This window comes from Panthera pardus, unplaced genomic scaffold (assembly GCF_024362965.1).
Source record: "Panthera pardus isolate Hobbes unplaced genomic scaffold, ASM2436296v1 HiC_scaffold_27, whole genome shotgun sequence".
Taxonomy (NCBI): domain Eukaryota; kingdom Metazoa; phylum Chordata; class Mammalia; order Carnivora; family Felidae; genus Panthera; species Panthera pardus.
Genome location: NW_026526843.1, coordinates 12843768 through 12848724, shown reverse-complemented (window position 1 = coordinate 12848724; position 4957 = coordinate 12843768). Strand labels below are relative to the sequence as shown.

At 42.5% G+C, this 4957-nt stretch overlaps 1 pseudogene; it reads left to right on the top strand.

The window, feature by feature from the left end:
- Positions 1-4273: 4273 nt before the first annotated feature.
- On the top strand, positions 4274-4386 carry LOC128773979 (U6 spliceosomal RNA; annotated as a pseudogene).
- The last annotated feature ends 571 nt before the right edge of the window (positions 4387-4957 follow it).

Below are 4957 nucleotides of genomic sequence, written 5' to 3'. Positions count from 1 at the left end.
CTCAGCAAAATGATACACGTGACAGAAGAAAGGCTAGTCGTAAAGCTTTTTGAGCCATAAACTGCCTAATTTGAGCTACATCATCGAAGTAATCTCCCAGCTTGGAAGAGGGCGAAAGGAGTCGACAGAATAACAAAAGATTTGGAGAGAACGTAAGTGAAAGTGACCTTGGGGTGGGGGGGAGGGGGGAGGGAATGAATTTACAGCCAGATGTTGAAACAAATAACACAGCTGCACATCTATTTGCAAATGATCATGCAAGCGAATTGAAGAAAACTGCTCCTGCTCCACCACGAGTGCTACCTCATTTTGCTCAGTACCCTCCTGCAGACACACCTCGGCTGTCTGCTACCGGAGTCGTCCCCAGAAACAGTCCTGACTCGCTCTCGTTTCCACGGGCTCAGATCCACCGGGGGACCACAGGCACCTCTGTTCTGGCTGCAGCCCCCCGGCTTTGCTCAGAATAAGGAGTGCCGGGGGAAGGGTGGCTCTCCGAATTGTCCCAGCTGCTGTTCCTACCACAGCCACACGCTGTTCCCCTGGCAGCAGCTGTGGGGAACTCAGCCTTCTGGGAGTTTCCTCTAGTGAGAGAGGTTAAGCTTGTAAGGTGATAATACACATAACATGGAATGAATCACAACCTAGGTGTCTTCTGGCTAGGTATCTTGATTTTGGCTCGGGCCGTGATCCCATGGTCCTTGGGTTCGAGCCCCGCATCGGGCTCTGTGCTGCCAGTGCGGAGCCTGCTTGGGATTCTCTCTCTCTCTCTCTCTCTCTCTCTCTCTCTCTCTGTTCCTCCCCCGCTTGTGCGCTCTCTCTCTCTCTCTCTCTCTCAAAATAAATAAATAAACTTTAAAAAATTTAAATGCTACCGACTCACTTCTAGAGGAAAACAAAGACTCCATCCTACCGCCAGTACCTCAGAGGGCTTACAGATCTCCTAGTGACCTCTTGCCACATTTTCTTGCTTACATTCAATTCTCTGGCATGTCTGTATCTTGTTTCTTGTGGCTGTTCCTTTTTCTCCACCCTATATGGATCTATGGCTCTGGACGTGTAACCTAACTAGTTGCAAGATTCAGCAAAATTTTTAAAAAAAGACATCGAGGTACAGACCTCCTGTGTTTTATCTAGTAACCCTAAACGTAACATCTTTCTCTGGATCGACCCAAAATACCTCTCTCAGAGGCAGGTGTGCATAGGATACAGAAGATGCGCGGTAACAGAGGGGAACTTACAGAACAGCAAAGCAGTTTACTTGCGATCTAAATTAGGCATTTCTGTTCTTTAAGTGCCAGAGCCATTCTGATGATAACAAACTTTTTATAAAAATATCGATTTATTTTTGAGAGAGAGAGAGAGAGCGAGCACAAGTGCACGCACGCATGTCTGGGAGGGGCAGAGAGGAAGAGGGAGACAGAATCTGAATCAAGCTTTGCACTCTCAACGCAGAGCCCAGCGTGGGGCTCGAACTCACAAACCCTGAGATCATGACCTGAGCCGAAGCTGGAAGCTTAAAACCGACTGAGCCACCCGGGCGCCGCGATGATAACAGACTTTGCACTTGATGACTTTGCTCCCCAGGATCCCTGTTTTCCTGTCTTGTTGCTAAACCCTCTCTGTCCCTCTTGCCCCTCTTCATTATCAGCACTTTGACTCTAGCATGTTCAGATTTTTCCAGGATAACAACAACTCCTCCCGTTTTATTAGATAGTATGTTCTGGCTTTTTAAATGTCTCTCACGCTAGCCCATTCCCAAGTGTAAGGTGGCTGGGGACTGCAGGAGAGTACTTTATTTTTCACACATTAGGTAACCATCAAGTTATTTTCCCAGATAAAAGCAATATACTCCTAAGAAGAGGCCAGCTGATCAACTTTAAAAATCTACTTTTTTCTCTCCTCCATTATATAATTAAACAACAAATGGAGGAAAACGCAACATGATGTGTGACCAAGTCCAGCATGAGCAACGAAACTGAGTAGGCCTTCACAGCAAAACCGATGGGACAGTCTGAGCTCAGCCCTGAAAGGTACGTGGTTAAATGGCCCCCCAAGTGGTTTGACTTTTTCCATATGGAGTTCCCCTCGTGGGAATCGATCAAAGTTGCCAGAGAGTCGCTATTCTTTTCGCTTCATTTTGTTCATGTTTGTATGTGCGGTAAGTGTCTAAAACAGCCTTGATTGACTCGAGGAAAGGAAGAAATTCAAGGGAATTAAAAATCAAAGCCACCACTTAAAGTGTAGCAATTTTGTTCTTGCACCAGCGTGTGAGAACAGGGTCTCAAGACAAAGCTGTTCTGGCGCTGAGCATCTTCGTTCCGATTCCTCGGGGGAGGAAATGCTTTCTCTTTGGATGAAGACGCGCTTCTGATTACATATGCAGATATGACAACACGGACCAGCCGAAGTTGATTCTGGATGGCTGAATTCAATACTATGGAGTTAATGTTGTAGACTTAAGCCCAGTCCACGGTTCGGCAATGTGTGTGAGAGGTGTGTTTTAAGGATTCCAGGATTGCCAACTTGAAAACTTGCCCTTCCAGTCTCCAGTCAATCCAACTGGACAAATCTTCCCAAAACAGTCTTCCCGCTTCTTGCACACAAGAGATGGCAATCAGTGTATTCTGCGTTGGCGTCCTGAATACTTAGAACAAACGTATAGGACTCACAGTCCTATAAAAACACAGGGATAGATACTACATGGAAGTTCTTAATACATGAACCTCATACGAAAACCTCATTTACCAGCCACGTCTGATCCAAACTCCAAAGGTAATTTGGAATCACATTAGTTATTTGTATTCCATTAGTAACATATTAGACATACAAACACCCTCAGTCTCTCCTGTATATTAGACTTTTAAACTTGTGCTTGACAGAATAGTTACCTTAAGATGTGAATCTCACCAACAAATAATTAAAATATTATTAAACCAGATTAAGCAAACATGATAAAAGGAAGTCAATAATATGCTAATTTAAAAAGACTTTTTGCTATGCCTTGAGGGCACCAGAAATTAGATGTTAGCTTCACAGGAGAAGAGAAAAAGGATGAACAGGTAGCCCCTCCACTTCTTCCCTCCAGTTTCTCATTCCAGAAAATGACTGCTTACTGGGGACTGAGGTTTATTTCGGTGGGTGTTCTCTGAGCATTGACTCAGTGCTGGGCTTGTACTCGCTATGGAGTCAGAGATGAATGGCAGGCTTCCTTCCTTTAGGAGCTCCAAGTCTGTTGAGGGAAGTAGGCGTGTAACCAGGCAACTGCATTACTGTGGTAAAGATGTGACCAAAGTATGTATGGAAGTGATAGACAAAGTACATTTCATCATATATGTAGAAAAGCAGAGATGCCTAAAAAAAATTAAGACTCTGGATCTGTCCTGGTAAGGAACCCACTTTCTTTGTCCATAACAATTGGCATGGGCCACGAAAATTAGTGGTCAGAGACTGAAGACATGAAAGAGTATGGTTTTCCTTTTGTTCTTTTTCCTTTAAACATTTTTTTAATTCTTTAAAAAGTTCCTTTAAATTTTTTTTAAATTTTTTAAAATTTAATTTTGTAATCTCTACACCCGACATGGGGCTTGAACTCACAACCCAGAGATCAAGGCACATGCTCTACCGACTGAGCCAGCCAAGGCACCCTCCTTTTCCCTTTTTTCCCCCCTAATCCTTGTGGTGTAGGACAGAAGGAAAGTCAGGATGTTGGACACTACATAAGAGACATGGTATAAATAGGGCACAGAGGAAAGTACTAAGATACCAAAATGGGTTAGTTATTGCTGGGTCATGACGTGAAACAAGAGGCAGTGGCTAAATTTTGTAAGATCTTAGATACTACCTGTGCAGGTCAGGCCAACGTTTAGACTTTATCCTGTAAGTCAAGGATCAACAACCGTTTTTTGTGTTGGTGTTTTGTTTTTTGTTTTGTTTTGTTTTGTTTTGCAAAGGGCCAGATAGTGAATAGAGCTTTGTTGACCCTACCTTCTGTCTTGCAATTACTCATTTCTGCCTCAATTCTACCCTTGGGTTCAAAAGCAGCAACGAATAATAAGTAAATGAATGGTCATGGCTGCGTTCCAGTAGAATCTTACTGGCAAAAAAAAAAAGGCAATGGGCTAGATTTGACCCAGGGGTCATAATTTGTCTACCCTTGATCTAAGTGATAAAGAACCATTGGCAGGTTTTAAACAGCAGCGTGCCGTTTACGTGTGAGATGGAAGTTGATATTTTTAATAATATTAATAATATTAATAATTTTAATAAACTGTTCGTGCTCCTTGCTCACCTGGGCAGCACATATACTAACACTGGAACGATACAGAGAAGGTCGGCAAGGCCCCCGCCAAGGATGACACGCGAATTCGTGGAGCTTCCGTGTTTTAAAATTAAAAAACAAAAAACAAAAAGAACTCCGTAGAAGTTTCTGCGATAATCAAATGTTCTATGTCTGCATTATCCAATACAGAGCCCCTAGCCACATGTGACTATTGAAACAGAGCTAGTATGACTGAAGAACTAACTTCTAAATTTAATTAAGTTAAATGTAAATAGTTACATAGGGGATAGTGGTTGCCCGCTTGAACAGCACAGTTCTAGGCATTGGCCGACATTTGGATTTAGACCCAATTTTAAGTGGAAGCGCAAAGCAAAGAACTACGCTAGGAAATATCTATCCAAGTGGTATTGGGCATCAGCAGTAAATCTGGAAGAGATCATAGAGCAAGTTCTGAGGACACCTTAAAATCATTCATTTCCATTCCTTTACTCAGTCTGTTTCTATCTTGTCTATTGGAATCCTTCGCTTAATTTTCTCCTGAGTTTTTAAGCTTTCTTTATGTGTGAACGCAAGCCATTTATAACGTGAAATGGCCATTTATAATGTGTTACAAATATTTAAAAATTTTTTAAAATATTTTTCTATTTCTTTTGACTTTGTTTACTGTGTTCCTTACCA